At 45.2% G+C, this 23,586-nt stretch overlaps 1 protein-coding gene and 1 non-coding gene across 5 annotated transcripts in view; both read right to left on the bottom strand.

The window, feature by feature from the left end:
- Positions 1-23,586, bottom strand: part of if (integrin subunit alpha inflated) — a 237,568-nt gene that overhangs the window by 134,741 nt on the left and 79,241 nt on the right. The gene's annotated exons all lie outside the window — the stretch shown is intronic.
- Positions 9,730-9,801, bottom strand: TRNAC-GCA (transfer RNA cysteine (anticodon GCA)). The gene has a single exon. It is a non-coding gene; the product is annotated as a tRNA-Cys (tRNA).

Below are 23,586 nucleotides of genomic sequence, written 5' to 3'. Positions count from 1 at the left end.
TTAGAGGGACAGGTGTTCCGGTGATGGAGGGACAGGTGTTCCGGTGTTAGAGGGACAGGTGTTCCGGTGTTAGAGGGACAGGTGTTCTGGTGTTGAAGGCCCAGGTGTTCCGGTGTTAGAGGGCCAGGTGTTCTGGTGTTAGAGGGACAGGTGTTCTGGTGTTGAAGGCCCAGGTGTTCCGGTGTTAGAGGGACAGGTGTTCTGGTGTTGAAGGCCCAGGTGTTCCGGTGTTAGAGGGACAGGTGTTCTGGTGTTGAAGGCCCAGGTGTTCCGGTGTTAGAGGGCCAGGTGTTCTGGTGTTGAAGGCCCAGGTGTTCCGGTGTTAGAGGGCCAGGTGTTCTGGTGTTGAAGGCCCAGGTGTTCCGGTGTTAGAGGGACAGGTGTTCTGGTGTTGAAGGCCCAGGTGTTCCGGTGTTAGAGCGACAGTTGTTTTTACACACCTGATGACAAAAAATTGTGCAAGTTAATCGATTTATAAAATGCTAATCTTAACCTTAAGGGGGGAAAAAAATGCCTGAGTGAACTTTTAACTTTTTCAGTGTCTTTTGTGAGTTGAGGACTATCAACCCCCACCTCTGTGGTGAGCTGGGGGGGGGTGACAGGTGTGTGTTCTGTTCTCTGCTGGCCCTACACCCTGGTGTTCTGTTCTCCCATGACGCCACACTCAAATATTCTATCATTCCCTCACACCTGTCTCCCGTGTTCTGCCATCCCAACACACCTGTCTCCCGTGATCTGCCATTCCAACACACCTGTCTCCCGTGATCTGCCATTCCAACACACCTGTCTCCCGTGTTCTGCTATACCAACACACCTGTCACCCGTGTTCTGCTATCCCAACACACCTGTCTCCCGTGTTCAGTCATCACAACTCACCTGTCTCCCGTGTTCTGTCATCACAACACACCTGTCTCCCGTGTTCTGCTATCCCAACACACCTGTCACCCGTGTTCTGCCATCCCAACACACCTGTCTCCCGTGTTCTGCCATTCCAACACACCTGTCTCCCGTGTTCTGCCATTCCAACACACCTGTCTCCCGTGTTCTGCTATCCCAACACACCTGTCACCCGTGTTCTGCCCTCCCAACACACCTGTCACCCGTGTTGTGTCATCCCAACACACCTGTCTCCCGTGTTCTGCCCTCCCAACACACCTGTCACCCGTGTTGTGTCATCCCAACACACCTGTCACCGGTGTTCTGCTATTCCAACACACCTGTCTCCCGTGTTCTGCCATCCCAACACACCTGTCTCCCCAAATGTGAAAAAAACACCAGGGACCAGATTCACGAAGCAGTTACGCAAGTACTTACGAACGTGTACATCTTTCCTCAAACTCTGCCGGCGTTGGTTACATTTATTAAACAGTTTACAAGCACGAAAACGTTCCCCAATCAACTGTTGTTATTGTTATAAACAGCCTCCTGGTGCTTCGGAGCTCATTAATTGTTTAATAAGTGTAAAACAAAGGTCGCCGTTATTGAGATGCACAGGTTTCGTAAAGGGGATTGCTTAAATGCGTGATGAATCCAAGCTGGATTCTCCCGGCCCGGCACGGTCCAGCGACGATGGATTAGAGGCAGCCGTTCCTCTACCGTCAAACCGGATTCCCTGGTCAAATCTTAGTGCTTCACTGACTATTATTATCAATAAAAATACTCCAGCTAATTAATATGTAGGGAAAAAAAGGGGCATTAAGCATCAATATTGATCAGTACTTCCCGAGGAAGATGGTCTTAAAACATATATATATATATATATATATATATATATATATATATATATATATATATATATATATATATATATATATATATATATATATATATATATATATATATATATATATATATATATATATATATATATATATACCTGGATTGTACTTGGATGGGGTTGTTTGTTGTTAAAGATTCGCTACTTGGAACAAACAGTTCCAAGTAGCACGGGCTATGGTGAGCCCGTAGTACCTGGAGGGGTTGTGGGAGTTAAATGAACAAATCCACACGGGCCGTGACGAGGGGGTTTCGAAACTGTTTAATAAGTGTAAATGTAAACGGCTCTTGTGGATTCGTTCATTTGATGCATCACGCTATTGTGAGTTCTGTGTGTAACTGTGGGAGTTGTTCTCCGCCCCAAGCCTGGCCCTGGAGCGCCTGAGAGAGCCCTAACTACACCCCCCCCCCCCGCCTGGAAGAGCCCTAACTACTTCCCCCCCCCAGAGCCCTAACTACCCCCCCCCCAGAGCCCTAACTACCCCCCCCCAAAGCCCTAACTACCCCCCCTCAGAGCCCTAACTACCCCCCCCAGAGCCCTAACTACCCCCCCTCAGAGCCCTAACTACACCCCCCACCCCTACCACCACCTACACAAGGGCCAAAAAGACGCTCTGAAGCACCCGAAGATAGTTACAGGATCGTCCAGGTTAGCCATTTTAAGGTCCTTCAACATTTGTATTGGTCTACAAGTCGGCATAACTGGCCGACCCCTCACAGTGTTCAAGAGAGAACTGGATAAACACCTCCAAAGGATACCTGATCAACCAGGCTGTGACTCGTACGTCAGGCTGCGAGCAGCCGCGTCCAACAGCCTGGTTGATCAGTCCGGCAACCAGGAGGCCTGGTCGACGACCGGGCCGCGGGGACGCTAAGCCCCGGAAGCACCTCAAGGTAACTTCAAGGTAAGGTAGGTCTACGTTTTCGAGTCGAGCTGGACCTCTTAACTGCAGGAGGGGTAGTCAGCCTTAGACGTTAGCTTACTGACCAATCAGCTAGTATACCTTGGTATACCTTGGTATACCTTAGCCCTAAACATAGTACGCGACTAACGTAAACTCTCAAGTCTATAAACACCCAGAAATAAGGTACACCTTTCGGTATATATGTATGTTTAATATATATATATATATATATATATATATATATATATATATATATATATATATATATATATATATACATATATATTTTCTATACTATTTCACTATACTAGGGATGACTGGGGCCTGACAGCTGAGTGGAGAGCGCTTCGGATTCGTAGTGCTGAGGTTCCGGGTTCGATCCCCGGTGGAGGCGGAAACAAATGGGCAGAGTTTCTTTCAACCTGATGCTCATGTTCATCTAGCTAGTAGTAAATAGGTACCTGGGAGTTAGACAGCTGCTACGGGCTGCTTACTGGGGAGATGTGTAACAAAAAGGAGGCCTGGTCGAGGACCGGGCCGCAGGGACGCTAAGCCCCGAAATCATCTCAGGATAACCTCAAGATAAGATAATTAACCGCAGAATGTGCTATGCCGGTATTCAACTATGGTATCAAATCAGTGCAATTTTGCAAGATTCTCAATCTTGTGAACACGATGTTCATAGGGATATCTGTTTTGTTAATGATCTAATCTGAAGCATCACTCAAATCTATTTTATCAATTTGTTTCCTATACACAACAATTTTAAAGCCAATATCAAAGAATTAATAATAACTAAAAATATTATGTCATTACAGAAGTCCACATAACGCTAAAGTTCACGCTAAACTGAGCGTGAACAAATATATATGAAAAGAAAGAGTTCTAATGGCATTTCGAAGCCAATTTGGCGAGTTAAACATTAACAAAAATTTAATAACTAATTACGAGAAAAGAGAGCATTGAGTGCTCACAGAAAATGGGAAGATGGAGCCCCTTGCACACTCCAGTGGTCGCCACGGTCTGGTGGGCACCTTAATCACTCACACTGAACGTCTAGATCTTAGTCTTAACAGACAAAGTTGATTTCTTTTCCTGATAAAACATTTTAAAGTTTAATATTGTTCGATCGCATAGCGGCGGGGGGGGGGAGAGAGATGGTTTGATACAGTTTTAAATATATAGGGAATATAATGGGCAGAGACTGGTGGTGGGGGGGGGAGAGGGTAGGGGTGGTTATGATGTGGGTAGTGGTGCGGGATAGTGGTGGTTGTGGTAGTGGTGGTGGAGGTAGTAGTGGTGGTGGTAGTGGATGTGGTGGTGGATGTGGTGGTGGATGTAGTAGTGGTGGATGTGGTGGTGGTAGTGGTGGTTGTGGTGATGGTGGTGGATGTGGTGATGGTGGTGGATGTGGTGGTGGTACTGGTGGATATGGTGGTGGATGTGGTGGTGGTGGTGGTTGTGGTGGTGGTTGTTAGGTCATGTATTTATGTTGCAGTTAAAAAAAAAATAAAGTTTCCTGTTTGTCCAAATTGAACACAAGCGTCAACTGTATGGTGGTCCACCACCACACATAGCCATGGTGGTCCACCACCACACATAGCCATGGTGGTCCACCACCACACATAGCCATGGTGGTCCACCACCACACATAGCCATGGTGGTCCACCACCACACATAGCCATGGTGGTCCACCACCACACATAGCCACCCTCCACCAAACACTTACTATAGATTACTTTCCCACAATGCTCACGACAATGACAACTACGCTATAATCCCTTACAATAATATTAACAACCAGAACAACAAAATTACTGAACTACCAACTACTACATAACGATTTTTAAAACCTTTTGAAGTTATAGCAACCGAAAAGGTTAAAAGACACAGACATATGATATATCCCTTGTAATATCCCTAACGGAGCCGGTCGGCCGAGCAGACAGCACGCTGGACTTGTGATCCTGTGGTCCCGGGTTCGATCCCGGGCGCCGGCGAGAAACAATGGGCAGAGTTTCTTTCACCCTATGCCCCTGTTACCTAGCAGTAAAATAGGTACCTGGGTGTTAGTCAGCTGTCACGGGCTGCTTCCTGGGCCCCGAAATCATCTCAAGATAACCTCAAGATAACCCCAAGTTATGACCACTATGGTGAGGCAAAGGGGCAGTCACTCTTCCCTGGAGATGATGAGTGTCTTCAGTACTTGGCTAGTGTGTACCGCTCACGGCAACCACCTTGTTTGTCGACAGCTTGTTCACACATATATCGTCTCTGTGATGGAGGCTCACCTGGCTCCAGACGGCAGGTGCACCGGTAGTTTGGTAGTTAAGGCGGGACTGGTGGTTAGTTACGTTAAATACGACTGTTACAAGAATATATTAAATGATTGAAGGTTTTACCTGTTTTTTTCCCGTGTTTTTTTTTCTCTCTCTCTCTCTCTCTCTCTCTCTCTCTCTCTCTCTCTCTCTCTCTCTCTCTCTCTCTCTCTCTCTCTCTCTCTCTCTCTCTCTCTCTGTCATCCCCTCAGTGACTGAGAGAGGTGTGGTAGGGGCGAGTCTTTGTTGACATTTCTGACAGACAAAAATCGTCCTTGAAGGTGTGATGGGGACAATAATGATCAGAGCAGACGTGCAGTGGCGCCCACACGCTGGTGGCGTCTCTCTCTCTCTCTCTCTCTCTCTCTCTCTCTCTCTCTCTCTCTCTCTCTCTCTCTCTCTCTCTCTCTCTCTCTCTCTCTCTCTCACCCCCCCCCCCTCTCTCTCTCTCTCTCTCTCTCTCTCTCTCTCTCTCTCTCTCCCCCACCCCCCTCTCTCTCTCTCTCTCTCTCTCCCTCCCCCACCCCTCTCTCTCTATATATATATATCTTTGTATCTAACTTTCTACTTGCATTTATCCCTATTATGCAATTGCTAGAGAGCACAACATGAGAACACCCTTAAGGAATTGGAATAAGGAGTAGTTCAGAACATGGTGGAGACTGACTCCATACACAGTTTCAAATGTAGATATGATAGAGCCCAGTAGGCTCAGGAACCTGTACACCAGTTGACTGACAGCTGAGAGGCGGGCTCAAAGAGCCGAAACTCTACCCCCACAAGCACAACTAGATGAGTACAACTAGGCGAATACACACACACATCACTAAACAACCAAGCCAGTACCAGGACCTGGCCCCCACACCTGAATCCAAACACACCCCATCACTTCATATTGTTGTATAATTATACCGTTGTATAATTATACCGTTGTATAATTATACCGTTGTATAATTATACCGTTGTATAATTATACCGTTGTATAATTATACCGTTGTATAATTATACCGTTGTATAATTATACCGTTGTATAATTATACCGTTGTATAATTAATCATACAGGAGCCAGAGCGTGTCCTTGAGGCGGGGGTCCTCGCCCCCTGGAGGCCGGTGAGGCTGGACCCGCCTCACAACCTCTACAAAACACATAATAATCACTTGGATCACAATTTATCGAACCCATTCAACGGCAAATTGTTGCCTCTCTCTCTCTCTCGCGCGTGGAAGAGTTAGTGGCTCATGTCGGAACTCGGGGGGGGGGGGGTTTAGTCTCGGTTATCCGGACCGGAAATGGGGAGAGCGAAATGGTTGTACGTGAGATTACGTCGATTTATCCGTTCAGAGGTTCATTTATTATTATTTTTTGTTTTTAAGTATATTTTCCTCCCTTTCTCTAGATTACAGTCTTTCTACCCTCGCTTCTCTCTCTCTCTCTCTCTCTCTCTCTCTCTCTCTCTCTCTCTCTCTCTCTCTCTCTCTCTCTCTCTCTCTCTCTCTCTCTCTCTCTCTCTCTCTCTCTCTCTCTGCCTGAGTGCGTGCAGACACAGGAAATAATGTTGGCAGGGTGAGTGTGGCACAAACCTGTCCCCTTCAAGGTGTTGAACTCCACCCTCCCCCCCCCCACATATTTTCCCTCCCTCGTTAATATATCCCCCCCCCCAGCCTCCCTCCACCCCTCCACCAGCAGGATACAACCCTCCACCAGCAGGATACAACCCTCCACCAGCAGGATACAACTCTCCACCAACAGAATACAACCCTCCACCAGCAGAATACAACCCTCCACCAGCAGGATACAACCCTCCACCAGCAGGATACAACCCTCCACCAGCAGAATACAACCCTCCACCAGCAGGATACAACCCTCCACCAGCAGGATACAACCCTCCACCAGCAGGATACAACTCTCCACCAACAGAATACAACCCTCCACCAGCAGAATACAACCCTCCACCAGCAGGATACAACCCTCCACCAGCAGGATACAACCCTCCACCAGCAGGATACAACCCTCCACCAGCAGGATACAACCCTCCACCACCAGGATAATGACCTCTAAGCCTGTGGTTCAGAGGGCACTACAAGCCTGCCCTTACGGGTTCACCAACCTCCCACCACGATACCCTGAATTATGTTAAAAAAAACACATATATGTTAATGATTGTATAAATAAACACTATCGCTAATTTGAATTCGTTAAAAACTGTATTCTAATCTGGTGCAGTTAATGTGGCTGACGGCATGGCCCTGTTGAAGCTGTCACCTACCTCTCTGTGGTTAAAATTCGTTAAAAACTGATATCTCAATAAACATACTTGAAACTCAACATCTCCTCCCACAGGCCTAGGGAATCCTCTCTATAGGCGTAATGTTGTTTACCTCTGTAGTGAGGATGATGCCAGACATGAACTTCTATCTTCGGTTCTATATCCCCTATCCTATCTATATCTTACTTCCTATCTTCCTATCTATTCCTTCCTGTTCTTCCTATCTATATCTTACTGTTCTATATGAGTCACGGGGAATTTGGTTTGTAAGCTTATAGTTCTAGATAGTTATTGGCTTCGTAAACCCTGGTATTAATAATATTGGTTTCATAATCCTTAGGATTAATCATATTAGCTTCGTAAGCCCTAGGATTAATAAACAGTCAGTTTAAACAATTAGTAAACATTATGGGTCTTACATTATATCATTACTTATGATTAATAAGTGATTCATACCTTGTTTGATATCTTTGCCTGTGATTAACCAAGATTCATATACACACTAATTATACTTAGTGCCTGTGGGACATGCTACATGCATATTAAACTAGTATGTAACTCATAAACAGTAATTAATTGGGATTAGTATCTGCAATTAAGACCAATTTTAACAACAAACTGCCCACTTGTGATCTAAAAATATACATTGCACTCCTATCACTTCTCCAACCACTTGGGCTGGACGGTAGAGCGACGGTAGAGCGTCATGCAGGTCAGCGTTCAATCCCCGACCATCCAAGTGGTTGGGCATCATTCCTTCCCCCCGTTCAAGACGCTAGTGTTCTCTCGAGTGGAATACTGCTACAGAATGACAGCCCCTTTCAAAGCTGGAGAAATTGCTGACCTGGAGAACGTGCAGAGATCCTTTACTGCTAGAATCCACTCAGTAAAACATCTAAACTATTGGAACCGACTAAAATCTCTAAATCTGTATTCTCTTGAGCGCAGGTGGGAGATACATAATAATTTTCACGTGGAAAATAGTAGAGGGGCTGGTCCCAAACCTGCACACAGAAATAACACCACATGAGACCAGGAGGCATGGCAGGATGTGCAGAATACCCACGTTGAAGAGGAGAGGTGCAACAGGTACTCTGAGAGAGAACTATCAACATCAGAGGCCCGAGACTGTTCAACACGCTTCCATTACGTATAAGGGGCATAACTGGCCGACCCCTCACAGTGTTCAAGAGAGAACTGGATAAATGCCTCTAAAGGATACCTGATCAACCAGGCTGTGACTCATACGTCAGGCTGCGAGCAGCCGTGTCCAACAGCCTGGTTAACCAGTCCAGAAACGAGGAGGCCTGATCGAGGACCGGGCCGGAGGGTCGCTGAGCCCCGAAATCATCTCAAGATCCAAGATCCGTCCCATCCCGAATCCATATCCTGAACCCTCTCAAATGCTATATAGTACTATATATTATACTTATAGTATAAAGGCTTGGCGCTTTCCCCTGAAAATTCCCCTCTCCTATCATCGTCGTAAGAGGATAAACATGTTAAATATATCTGCCTCCTAACTTAACATCGGTACCTGGTTGATACCTGGTTGGTACATGTGACTAGCCAGGCCAGGTGTGGAGCACACCCTGGTCGCTAGCTGAGCACCCATTATCACGTACCGGAAATCCTCTCTTTCTCTCTCTCCCTCTCTCTCTCTCTCTCTCTCTCCCTCTCTCTCTCTCTCTCTCTCTCTCTCTCTCTCTCTCTCTCTCTCTCTCTCTCTCTCTCTCTCTCTCTCTCTCTCTCTCTCTCTCTCTCTCTCTCTTAGAAAAGTAGAGTTTACTCTTTGGTTGACTGCATAGAACGGCTGTCTCTGGCTGACATCTTGTCTACTACTTGGGAGGATTACCCATACCTGGAGAGGGTATGGCCCCAATGCTAATTACCTGACTCTTAACTACCCCTGATTGCTTGGACTGATTCCCGCCCCCGGTCAACCAGACTGTTCTAGCAACACTCCAACGCGGCCATAGACGTGAGCATCCCTTGAGGAGATGCTGGAGGAGAGTAAAGATGTGGTAGAGGCAGGTTGTGGTACTTACTCCAGCTGCGACCAGTCCCTCCCTTCCACGGGTCACTTACCTGAAGCACAGAGAGAGAAAGAGATTAATGTCAACAAGTACACTGCTTAGTGCATGTCTATGTAACAAGCGTCAAGCCTGGCTGGGCTGGGCAGCCCACGGACTCCCAGAACCTCCTCCAAGAATACTCCAATGAGCCCTCAAGGAGCCCTTAAGGCGCCCTCAATGAGTCTTCAAGGATAGAACCGAGGCCGAGATAGCATACCACTGGCAGCTCAGTACTATAACCACTCAACCAGGGACTAGCTAAATTGAATTGAAATAAGTTTATTGAGGTAAAATACACACAAAGGGATGAGGTAGCTCAAGCTATTCTCACCCCATTCAGTACATCGTGTTAATACATACATAGACACACATCACACAACCAAGGGAGAGGGGGCGCCCGGGATTGAACCAGGGACCTCTCGATCTGCAGTCGAATGCTCTACCACTGAGCTACACCCCCGGCTGAAAGTGCTGCATGTGATCCACACACTGCCCGTCCTCCAAAAATGGGGAGGTAAATGTAACAGCACAAGTAAGTGCAATTATGTACTATTCATAGCAGTCAGGAATTGTACTTATTTTCACTTAGTATTAAACTGTACTGTCAAATATATTGTGAATATTTGAGTTTACCTGAAAAGCAGAATAGGAAACCACGACCTAACCTAACCTTCTTAGTGTTTGAAGATAAGCATTTTATTGCTCCTTAATTACAATTGGTACTTAACCTATAGCTATATTGATATTACAGTTTTATAAAACTAATAAAACAAAACTAAAATATATCAATAAATTGTACAGTAACTCAGGATATTTTCAAATTTTGTATCAAATCTCTTATTGTTTAATAAAACTGAAAAAGAAGTTCCTGATATTTAAAACTTTGTGTATAGTGATTCGGTCTTGAAAACTTTATCCTAAAAGAAGCATAAAGTGTAATAAACTTTATCCTAAAAGAAGCATAAAGTGTAATAAACTTTATCCTAAAAGAAGCATAAAGTGTAATAAACTTTATCCTAAAAGAAGCATAAAGTGTAATAAACTTTATCCTAAAATCCTAAGTGTCTTAACCGACGACGAGGACAATAAATGGAGTGGTAAATGCAACAGCCCTAACATAGTGCAACTATGTATGACAGTCAGGAAATGTACTTATTGTTAAACAGTGCTGTCAATTCGGAGGATGGGTTGCCCACACGCTGGTTGAGTGGTTATATTACCGAGCTGCCGGTAGTGTGGGGGCCATGTCGGCTTAGGTTCGAATCCTTGAGGGATCATTAGAGCATGTTGATAGACTTGATACTTAGGGATCATTCAGGATCACATAAACTGTTACAAAATTAAAAATAAAATAGTTTTGTCAATTTCCGTCATGTTCTCAAACCAGAAATTTGAACGAAATTTCGAACAAATCAATTTAAGAGAACCCAAGTGTTCTAACCTAAAATTAGATACCTTACCCCCCCCCCCCAATCGCATAGCATTCCGGAAACCCTAAAACAGCTTCGTTTTGAACTAACCCTAGTTACCTGCGGCCCACTTTAAGGCCAGACTGGCCATCAGGTGACTTGGGACTTGCTGCCTTATGTACAACCCGTGTAGAGCACTGTCCTGGCCCCTGGCGCAGCTTTCCGCTAAAATAGCGATAACACTTGTCCCGCACTTCTTAACACACCCGAGTGGTGAGTGTGATGACCTCGTGGGTACCATGACTTGAACACCACACACACACACACACATGATCATGTGGGACATGATCACCACATTCAAGATTCTCAAGGGAATCGACAGGGTTGATAAAGACAGTCTATTTAACACAAGGGACACACGCACTAGGGGACACAGGTGGAAATTGAGTGCCCAAATGAGCCACAGAGACGTTAGAAAGAATTTTTTTCCAGTGTCAGAGTAGTTAATAAATGGAATGCATTAGGCAGTGATGTGGTGGAGGCTGACTCCATACACAGCTTCAAGTGAAGATATGATAGAGCCCAGTAGACTCAGGAACCTGTGCATTAGTTGATTGACAGTTGAGAGGCGGGACCAAAGAGCCAGAGCTCAACCCCCGCAAGCACAACTAGGTGAGGGCTGAGTGGCCGAGTGGACAGAGCTCTAGATTCGTGGACCTAGGGACCGGGGGTTCGATCCCCGTACCCAGTGGAGACAGATGGGCATAGTTTCCTTAACCCTGATGCACTGTTTTAGAGAGAGAGAGAGCGAGAGAGAGAGAGAGAGAGAGAGAGAGAGAGAGAGAGAGAGAGAGAGAGAGAGAGAGAGAGAGAGAGAGAGAGAGAGAGAGAGAGAGAGAGAGAGTGAGAGAGGGAGGGAGAGAGAGAGAGAGAGAGAGAGAGAGCAGGGAAGGGCCAGACGGAGGTCACACTGTGAAGGGTACCGCGGGCGTCACAGATGACACACACACACCTGTTGTTGGCACGTCCCATATGTGCCAGCGTATGGGGGGGGTGAGGGGGGGAGGTAGAGGATACAGGAGAGTGGGGGGGGGGGGCAGGAGAGGCGGGAAGAGCGGACAGGTAGACGAGAAACAAGCAATCAAAAAGCTAACTCAATAAAAGACAGACACGCAAGCGTGCAAACACACACACATACACACACACACACACACACACACACACACACACACACACACACACACACACACACACACACACACACACACACACACACATACACACACACACACACACACACACACACACAGGGGCCTAGTAGCCTGGTGGATAGCGCGCAGGACTCGCAATTCTGTGGGGCGGGGTCGATTCCCGCACCAGGCAGAAACCTGGTGTACGTATTAAAACGTATTAACCAATGTCCTTCAAGATGTAAAATGACCAACAATTTCTGCGCGATGATCGATTCCAGCGATTTCCCTGCAGCAGAGGTTAAGGTAACTGACCCATAGTTGGACACACGTGGCTCATCTTCGCTCTTCAAACCCGGCACCACCTTCACAACCCTCCACGTTACTGCCATTCCGCTCGACTCAAATTATATACCACGCAAGAAAAGGGGCCCACTAAGGGGCCGGAGAGGGGACCAGAGAGCCAGAGCTCAACCCCCCGCAAGCACAATTAGGTGAGTACTAAGCTCACTAAGTCTTAACATTATAAATAGTTAAAAGTTCCTTTCAATGTTTAGGAAACACAAACAAAAAAATTTCAACCTCAATGACATTTAGGCCAGTGCCCCCCCCTCCCCCTCCCCCCCCCCCCCGTAGTGCCAACTCTGGACCTGGGGTCACACAGGGGAGGGGGCGGAGGGCCAATTCCTCAGGTGCCAACCACGATATAGGCTTCTGGACACTTATGAAGGAATTGATGGTTCATAGTCGTTAATTAGATGCAGGTGACGCAGGGAGGAGTGCCAGGTGGTGTGAGGGGGAGAGTGCCAGGGTGTGTGAGGGGGAGAGTGCCAGGGTGTGTGAAGGGGAGAGTGCTAGGGTGTGAGGGGGCTCCGTACCCGCCACAGCAACACCCTGAGGTCCCTGAACAAGTCACTTAAGTCACCACATCTAACTTGTCACCTCTCGCGACCTGGCCTCGTAACTTGTCTGTCATTATTGAAGGCGTCACACAGGATTGTCTTCCTTGTTTACACCCCCCTCCAGGCCTGCCAGCCCCCCCCCCCCCCCCTCTCTCTCTCTCTCTCTCTCTCTCTCTCTCTCTCTCTCTCTCTCTCGATGATAAAAGTGTATACACTTTTTGTGTATAAAAAGTGTATACAAGTGTATACAAAAGTGTATACAATGTATACACACACTGTGTATACAATGTATACACACACTGTGTATACATTTACCTTCACCTATAGCATCTATTTTTTTACTTGTTGCTGTTACGGCCTATACAGTAGGCTTTCCCATACAGTAGTCAGACTTAAGGTCTCCATGTAGTCCTATTTACAGTCTTTACGCGGGTCCTATTTATTCACCTCCTCGTCTATTTCCAGTCCGGTAGAAAACACAGTCGGGTCACGCACCTTGCTACTAGTGTATTTATTTAATCTTTCTTTATAGCAGTGAGTAACGAGATGAGAAGATTATTTTAGCTGTGAGGGCAAACACTTCACGGGACCCGTGTAAACACTACAGCTTGTGCACACACTAAACACACGCACGCACGCCTAGCACACACACACACACACGCATGCACACACACACTTTGGTCTTTGTGGACCAAAGAGCCAGAGCTCAACCTCCGCAAGCACAACTAGGTGAGTACACACAGACACACACACACATACACACACACACACACACACACACACACACACACACACACACACACACACACACACACACACACACACACACACACACACACACACACACATTTAAATTATTTAAGTAACAAATGTAAATACAATTATTAAATTATTAAGACTCATGCACCCCGGTAATCGTGAGACACACAATTCCCACACACTTATTCTCATTTCCAGCTTCTATGTTGTCTTGTCCCTCGAGATCTTGTATGTAGTGATCATATCCCTTTTATTACCTTCGGCTGTGAGATTGAATTCCTAAACTTCCCCGCGACTTAGTCGCTAGTCTTGTTCAAAGTCTCTGTGCTTTTTTGCAAGTTTTATTTTGTGTTTCATGTGGTATGGATTTCATGCAGGCGCTGCATATTCTAGTTATGGTCTCTCATACGTTGCGTGCTGCAGTTGGGTCCATTGAGAGCTGCTGTAGTGGGTGTGGCTGCCTGGCAGTGACGTCAGAGGGCCAGGCGTGTAGGTCTTGTGCCTCCCAGACTAGACTGCCAGGATGTGCCACTGCCAAGGTGGGTGCCATCTGACTCACCACTAGTAATGTTGACCTTCCGTAGTGTGTGTGTGTGTGTGGTGTGGTGTGTTTGTGGTGTGGTGTGTGTGTGTGTGTGTGTGTGTGTGTGTGTGTGTGTGTGTGTGTGTGTGTGTGTGTGTGTGTGTGTGTGTGTGTGTGTGTGTGTATTTACTATTTGTATTTACTAAATACAAAAAAATTAAAAACCTATTAAATGTTGTTCACATTTTCTTAATTCTTAAAAGAATTAAGAAAAAAATAATTAAACTAAGAGCTCACGTGCCTAACTTCCTTCTTCCTTAATGAACGTTCCTTTAAGTTCCTTCAAGAACCTAATCACAAATGAACATTCTACGGGCTCACCATAGCCCGTGCTACTTGAAACTTTTTGTTCCAAGTAGCGAATCTTAAACAACAACAAGAAATGAACATTGCAGTTCACCATACCGCCTTCTGCAGAACATGTTCTTCATGTTCTTCTTTTCTGTGGAGGGGGCGGGGGGGGGGGGAGTAATGATTAGGTCATATGCTGTCTTCTTGTCCCCCCCCCCAGCGTGGACCGGAGTGGCTGGTATTGATGAATAAGGTGAACACCACGTCCAGACTCTTCTTAAAATCATCGGTGACGGTATCGGTCAAACACACACACACACGCTTGGCCGAGGTTTTTGCGGTCAACTATTCACCTTCTCGGGCAGCCACCTGCCTGCCTGGTTACTCACATCCTGCCTGCCTCTCTTCTACCTATATATAGTGACTTAGATTGTTTTGGTCTTCTACATTTGCACACACACGCATACACCTACACGCACTCTCTCGTGCACACACATGCACTCTCTCGTGCACACACACGCACTCTCTCGTGCACACACACGCATACACCTACACCCACCTGGTGGGTGGTGGCTGAGTGGACAGCGCTCTATACTCTTGAACCTAGGGACCGGGATTCGATCTCCCGGCACCGCCGGAAAAATGAATTAGCGGTTTCCTTCACCCTGATGCTTCTCTTACCTAGCAGTAACTAAGTACCTGGGAGTAAGACAGCTGCTACTTTCTTCCAAATCGTTCACTCCAGTACGTTGTTATTTTACTGTGTAGATTTGGAACTTGGCCCTCCAGTATTTTCCACGTGTATATTATTTGATATCTCTCTCGTCTCCTTTCTAGCGATTACATTTGGAGAACTTTGAGACGATCCCAATAATTTAGGTGCTTTATCGCGTCTATGTATGCCGTATATGTTCTCTGTATTCCCTCTATTTCAGCAATCTCTCCTGCTCTGAAGGGGGAAGTGAGTACTGAGCAGAACTCAAGACGGGACAGCACAAGTGATTTGAAGAGTACAACCATTGTGATGGGATCCCTATATTTGAAAGTTCGCGTAATCCATCCTATTATTTTTCTGGCTGACGTAATACTTGCTTGGTTATGCTCCCTAAACGGTCGTCGGACATCATTATTCCCAAATCCTTGACATGCTGTTTTCCTACTATGGGTAGATTAGATTATGTTTTGTACCTTGTATTATGTTTAAGGTTCCCTGTATTAAGTTAAGGTTGTTTAAGGTTTAAGGGTCTTAAGTTAACAGATGGAAAATGCATCAGGCAGTGATGTGGTGGAGGCTGACTCCATACACAGTTTCAAATGTAGACATGATGACATGGGAGCCTACACTCAGTAGGCTCAGAAATCTGTACACCAGTTGATTGACAGTTGAGAGGCGGGACCAAAGAGCCAGAGCTCAACCCCTCGCAAGTACAACTAGGTGAGAAAACACACACTCCCGCACTTCCCTACTCTCACATACACCTGTACAATCATTCACACACACACACACACACACACACACACACACACACACACACACACACACACACACACACACACACACACACACACACACGCACACACGCACACACACACACACACACACACACACACACACACACACACACACACACACACACACACACACACACACACACACACACACGGCCAAAGACCCGCACTCCCCCCCCCCCCCACACACACACACACACCCACAGAGCCTCGCCCACACTAACAAACCTGCCTCACATCCTTTGACACACAGAATGGGACTCCCCCTCCCTCTCTTCTACCCCCTTCCCCCATCCCACCCCAATGATGACTCTACCTAAGATTTACTGTATAATGCAACACTCATGCAATATCCGTGATGTCATTATACATTATATCACCCATCACCAACTGTGGTTTGAGTATTCAATACCGCCCCAACTATAGGAATAGGGAGGGTAGAAATAGCCTAACTCTATCCCTTTGAGATGTATTTCTTTCTTTTCTCAATAAACATACTTGAACTATAGGAACCGTCTTGCCCTATCAAAATAGGAGAGGTGATATACATGTAAAACATACATATATATATATATATATATATATATATATATATATATATATATATATATATATATATATATATATATATATATGTGTGTGTGTGTATATCACGAAAATAAACACGTGATTAAGAATGTGACAATGTCAGACCACGGAGGAAAAATGAAACATATATATATATATATATATATATATATATATATATATATATATATATATATATATATATATATATATATATATATATATATATATATATATATATATATATATATATAACTCAGTAAGATAGTCACAATAGGGGTTCTTACTACCAGAAACAAAATTGGGCAGGCCGTACTACCCACTGGAGTCTACACCCGGTGTTCCTGGTTTACCAAGTAGAGGGGTGGCGTCACCTTGGCCCACTTCCCACTAATACCCACTCTAACCCCCATTCCCCCCCTTCTCCCCATCCCCCCATTATTTAGCTTGCTTGAGCAGTAATTTAACGTATCAAAAGCACCTGTAAATAATGGCCACAAGGTGTTGGGTCTTTGAAGTTCACGCCCTCGTCTTAGTGGAGAACATTAAGTAACGTGTTGCCTAAGCTGCTCCGGTTAGGGGGGGCGGGGGAGAGACTGGGCCCATCCGGTGGTTGAACCGTCGAGGCTGGTCCTCGCCCACCGGTTCGAAACCATTTTTAGAGAGCGGAATAAACACGCACACGCACACGCTGGTGCGCAAGGTAAACCTTACAGCCTCGCCACCCACACTCGCCCCTTTGACGAGATAACACACCTTCACTGCAGCACTGTATACTCTCTTATATACGGGAGGTATACCTTAACGGGAAATGTAAACCACACTGGCAGTAAGGCTTTACCGTCATCCTAAATAGTGACGGTATACCTAAACGGGTTGATGACTTCTTTATTAGCAGCTGGCCATGTAAAGCAGCGGGGCTCATCCGCCGGAGTTTACCGTGCCGGATATTTTTACTCTGCACCCGACGGTGTACCCGGTATTGTGAGCCTTGTGTGTGTGTGTGGACCCGCCTCGTTGTACTCAAATAGTTGTGCTTGCGGGGGGTTGAGCTCTGGCTCTTTGGTCTCGCCTCTCAGCCGTCGGTCTACTGGTGTACAGATACCTGAGCCTACTGGGCTCTATGAGGATTAAGACGGAGGAAGATAGCAAGAGGCTATAAGATGATTTGGACTAACTGAAATAATGGTATAACAAGTGAGTATGAATTAAGGAAACCACGTGTACGGAACAGGAGGCCGGCCACAAGCTACAAAAATGCGAAATGAAAAGAGGAGAGAGAAATCTAAGGGATTTCACGGGGAACTTGTCTCCTAGAGCCCCCATCATACGGATGTCATCAGCGGAGCATGCAAGATGACCAACATACGAACGGCCTTTAGACATTTGTGCAAGAAATCAATGATGACCTTGAATTTGTGGGCACTCCCGGAGCATGTGGGGTCCAGTCTGGAGTAGTTATGTAGTCAAACATGAAGTATGTCACCAGCCCCAGAACTAAGAGTTACGAGGAAGGGCTACAAGAATTCCACTTCACGTCGCTGGAATGCATATACAGTAAGTTAAGGGAGACATGATTACCATATAAAAAATTTGCATGGAGATTAATTGAGCAGACAACGACTGACTTTTGTTGGAACAAGGCGACAGGTGGAAACTGTGTCAGAATAATGAAATGGAAAGCTCAATAAAGAGTCTCAAATATTGATATGATAGAGCCCAAGAGGCTCAAGAACTTATACCCTAGTTGAGTGACAGTTGAGAGGCGCGACCAAAGAGCCGAATCTCAACCTCACTAAGCACAATTAGGTGAGTGCACACGCGCGCGCTGACGCTCTGATCACAGTTATTTATACTGCGGGATTGAACGCGGGTACAAATTTGGAAGTACAAATTGGTCAAGTCACTCAGGTAGCGTTCTAGCCTTCCGGGTTCAATACATCAGTGATGAACATTTTCTCGTCTGTTCATTCGAACAAAAATGATGAATGTGACATATACCAAACAACTGAACCTCTCATTTACCTCTGACAAGACTAAACTGAAGGTCTTACAAAAGTTCAACGAGGTTCAAAGTTCAACATTTAATCTTAAAATAACCGCGAAATATAGTAAGTTTTAATTGACCAAAAGTGTTACATATAAAAGCTAATATAAGAAACAAAAGTTCAGAAGTTAAACATAATACAAACCTCACTGGTCACACCCAAGTTCACATATCTGAGCTGAACACACCAAGTTCAAAGTTCACATATCTGAGCTGAACACACACGCAGATAGTAAGCTACAATTATATTTCCTGGGTAAAAAAAAAAAAATGTGCAAAAGTGAATAATTGGCGGCTGTAGGGCAAAATATAAAAAAAAATAATACCGCCTTCCGGCGAAGTGGTTCAAAAATGTTCAACTGTGATGATTAATGTGTTGGGTTGAACATGAAGCAGAGATGAAGGTGTTGAGGAGAGTGGTGCTAGTGGCTTCCCGCAGGTGGTCTGTGGTGAACAGGTAAAAATAATGATGAGGCAAGGTGCCCCCAGTCTTCTCCAGGCCAGTGTATATATATATATATATATATATATATATATATATATATATATATATATATATATATATATATATATATATATATATATATATATATATATATATATATATAATATAAGTAAGAACTCTAATTGACTCGGCCACGATTCGAACCCATGCCGCCCAGGATCACCAAATATATATATATATATATATATATATATATATATATATATATATATATATATATATATATATATATATATATATATATATATATATGTAAATTTTGATACTTGGGAGTATTTTCTTGACGATTTGCTCCTTAATCTGTGAAAAACTTGGAGTTAATTTAACGTGTACAACAGGAGGAGCAGTGGTAGTTTTATATATTGTCTGCCTTTTCATTACCATCTATGCCAATGTAGCTTGATTTCCAGTTTAGGGTGATTGACAGCCTATTCTTTTCCTATATGTAGGAATTTCTTTGATGAATTGTATATTATCTCAGTGCTGGCTGGATAACAATGCCTGTAGCGAAGATTTAGGGTCGGTATGAGAGATGACATCATGTAAATTATTCTCAATTGCATGATTTATGGCCTCTTTCAGGGCATATAATTCTGTTTGCAATGTTGAGCACCTACTATTCATGCTCCAGTAAGCTTCATGGTTGGTAGTGTAAACTGCTGCTCCAGCAGAACCTCTTTCTTGATTAACTGATCCGTCTGTGAAGATGTGAGTCGTTGTAGGTCTTGAGATGGTTTCCATTTGTTGCTCTATGACTGCTTTGAGCCTCTGCGAGTCCCATGCTGAGTTTTTAACTGGTAATCCTTCAAGGAATATCTTTAGACTCGAGTTTTCCCATGGAGGAGGCTGCCGAAAGTGTTGATATGGTCTATCTTCCCCTGTGTTTTGAATAGTCCGTTTCAAGTCCACTTTCTTTAGAATCTTGACAAGATTATCCGCTCATGCCCTTGTTCTATATTGAAGGTTTCTATGAAGCGATCTGTGTATGCTGTCTTTGATTGACCGTCAGGCGGTGGTTCCAACAAGTTTTGCTGTCATGGTGGTTATCGTTTGTTTGATCCTGTTTCCTAAGACTGGCAATTTGGTTTCTATTCTTAGATTTTCTCGCCGCGTCCATATAGGTGCTCCCAGCATTGTTCTGAGGGCATCATTTTGAGACACTTCCAGTTTCTCCCATTGGTTATCACTGAGGGATGTAGGAGCAGGAGCAGCATAGTCAATGAGTGACCTAACTGCTTGAACGTAGTACATTTTGAGTACTGGTAGAGATGCACCATCTCTAAGACTGGTCAGGGAGCGCAAAGCTGAGTTTCTGGCTTTACAACGTTGCCGAAGATATTCAATTTCTTGAGTGAATTTCAACTGGCTGTCTATTAGCGTCTAGTCAACTGGCTGTCTATTAGAGTCTAGTCAACTGGCTGTCTATTAGAGTCTAGTCAACTGGCTGTCTATTAGAGTCTAGTCAACTGGCTGTCTATTAGAGTCTAGTCAACTGGCTGTCTATTAGAGTCTAGTCAACTGGCTGTCTATTAGAGTCTAGTCAACTGGCTGTCTATTAGAGTCTAGTCAACTGGCTGTCTATTAGAGTCTAGTCAACTGGCTGTCTATTAGAGTCTAGTCAACTGGCTGTCTATTAGAGTCTAGTCAACTGTATGTCTATTAGAGTCTAGTTAACTGGTTGTCTATTAGAGTCTAGTCAACTGTATGTCTATTAGTCTAGTTAACTGGTTGTCTATTAGAGTCTAGTCAACTGTATGTCTATTAGAGTCTAGTCAACTGTATGTCTATTAGAGTCTAGTTAACTGGCTGTCTATTAGCGTCTAGTCAACTGTATGTCTATTAGAGTCTAGTCAACTGGCTGTCTATTAGAGTCTAGTCAACTGTATGTCTATTAGAGTCTAGTTAACTGGCTGTCTATTAGAGTCTAGTCAACTGTATGTCTATTAGTCTAGTTAACTGGTTGTCTATTCCCACTCAATTTCGTGTCCTTTTATTGCGTCAGATGTCTTGAGATCTCATTATAACGGCCATTGCTTAGATTATATTGCTGTTTATTTTCACTGCTATGTGTCCCGCTTCCCTAATGATGAGGTCTATATAGACATTGTTGTACACGGTTCCTGGCGTCTTTGCCATTGATGATGACCACAGACTCGTGTGTATACTTAACCAGTTTGGCTTTAGGTAAGTGAACTTAATGAATGGTCCTCACCATTCTTATCATCCGTATATCATCCTCACGGGCTATTCATGCCCGTGCCACCTCTTGGGTGGCTTAATCTCCCATCATCATCATCATTCTCATCCTGTCATCATTCTCATCCTGTTGTTCCTCATCCCAAGCCACCACCGGTTTCACGCTGCCTTCACCTGGTTGTAAGAACCAGGAGAGGTTCCAGTGGCAGCTGTCAGCGATGGGACACGCGCGGGCCCCACACAATGGCTCTGTCTCCGCTAGTGGGTTTTTATCCCAGGATATTTCCCTCTTTTAGAATATATCACCAACACAGCTACATCATGTGTCACAGTGGGACACCGGGGGGGGGGAGGGGGGGAGGCTGTTGGACGCGGCTGCTCGCAGCCTGACGTATGAGTAACAACCTGGTTGATCAGGTATCCTTTGGAGGTGTTTGTCAAGTTCTCTCTTGAACACTGTGAGGGGTCGGCCAGTTATGTCCCTTATGTGTAGTGGAAGCGTGTTGAACAGTCTCGGGCCTCTGATGTTGATAGAGTTCTCTCTCAGAGTACCTGTTGCACCTCTGCTCTTCAACGGGGGTATTCTGCACATCCTGCCATGCCTTCTGGTCTCATGTGGTGTTATTTCTGTGTGCAGGTTTGGGACCAGCCCCTCTACTATTTTCCATGTGTAAATTATTATGTATCTCTCCCGCCTGCGCTCAAGAGAATACAGATTCAGGCTCTTTAGTCAGTCCCAATAGTTTAGATGTTTTACTGAGTGGATTCTAGCAGTAAAGGATCTCTGCACGCTCTCCAGGTCAGCAATTTCTCCAGCTCTGAAAGGGGCTGTCATTGTGCAGCAATTTTTTATTTTGATTTCGTTTTCTTCGCCTATAGAGGGAACGACGTTCCCGTTCCAGTCTGCGTCTCTTACTCTTTTTTTCGTAGGATATGCGGTTTGAACTTTCTTCTAGTGCTATTGAGTTTATTTTTTCCAGGGACTGGTTCAGGTTTGCATTTTCTGGTTGTTCTTCCTAAGGCCGAGGTTCTCACCCACTAACTACCTGGCCATGTGCTTGTTTAGTCAATAATTATCGCTGCAGAACTCCTCCGCGGTGACGCAAACGTTAAGTTAGAACAGCCGCCTGTCTGTTTAAACGTTTGTTTATGAGACAACTGCTTCTCTCTCTACTCGCCCTGCCCCGAGGCTCGTGGTTCACTAACTGTCCGTTTACCTGTCCTTCGCTTGGCTATTTCTTGCCGGTGATTACGTGTGGCAATTTTGGCGCGCTTGTGCCAGGATCTTGATGGACACACAACCCCGCTATTTGGTATTATCCACAGACGTGCCTGGTTATGTTGACGGTCTGCTCCCCCAGCACTGTTATTATTGTGGTGGGTGAGGTGGTCGTGGGCCCCTGTGTACACCCCAGCACCCGCCCACCTCCTTCACTCGTGCACCGCCCACCCCTGCGCTAGTGCCCCGCCCACATGGAGCAGGTGTGGAGGTGGTTATCTTGAGATGATTTCGGGGCTTTAGTGTCCCCGCGGCCCGGTCCTCGACCAGGCCTCCACCCCCAGGAAGCAGCCCGTGACAGCTGACTACCCAGGTACCTATTTTACTGCTAGGTAACAGGAGCATAGGGTGAAAGAAACTTTGCCCATTGTTTCTCGCCGGCGCCTGGGATCGAACCCAGGACCACAGGATCAGAAGTCCAGCGTGCTGTCCGCTCGGCCGACCGGCTCCCGACAGGGTGAGGAAGAGAATGAGAGAATATGAGTCTGGACAGCTTCCTCGCCAAATTTCTTTCTCTTACTCATTACTCTCACAAAGGAAATGCTTCCTGAGTGTCTCTGTAGCTCATCTGAGTGACATCCAACCTGCTCCTTCGGTGACCCGTTGCCCAGTCTCAACATATATCTGTCTACTCTGCCAATTATACTATGAATCTTCAATGACGTGATCATGTCCACTATTTTTTCTTCTATTAGCCTTAGGCTAAGTTCTGAAAAATGTCTCATGACTAACCTAGATATTGTATACATCTTCAATTTGTTTCTTAGGCTTCGGTCTCCACCCAAGGGCTGCATATTGAAGTACTAGTCTAACGTAGGTAATTTACGAATTTAATTTCCTTAGGTCTTAGATATTTAGTTATTTTTATGATTCAGGGAGCTTGTGTAAAGAAAGTCTCGGGACCAGGGATTTCCTATCCCCTAGTTCCGTTCCTGTAAGTTTGCATTAGTCAAGGTTGAAGTCTAACAACCATATATCTGATCACCTCTGTTATATCAGAGGCACTGC

Source organism: Procambarus clarkii, chromosome 24 (genome assembly GCF_040958095.1).
Source record: "Procambarus clarkii isolate CNS0578487 chromosome 24, FALCON_Pclarkii_2.0, whole genome shotgun sequence".
Lineage (NCBI taxonomy): Eukaryota > Metazoa > Arthropoda > Malacostraca > Decapoda > Cambaridae > Procambarus > Procambarus clarkii.
This window is presented reverse-complemented; position numbering and strand designations above follow the sequence as displayed.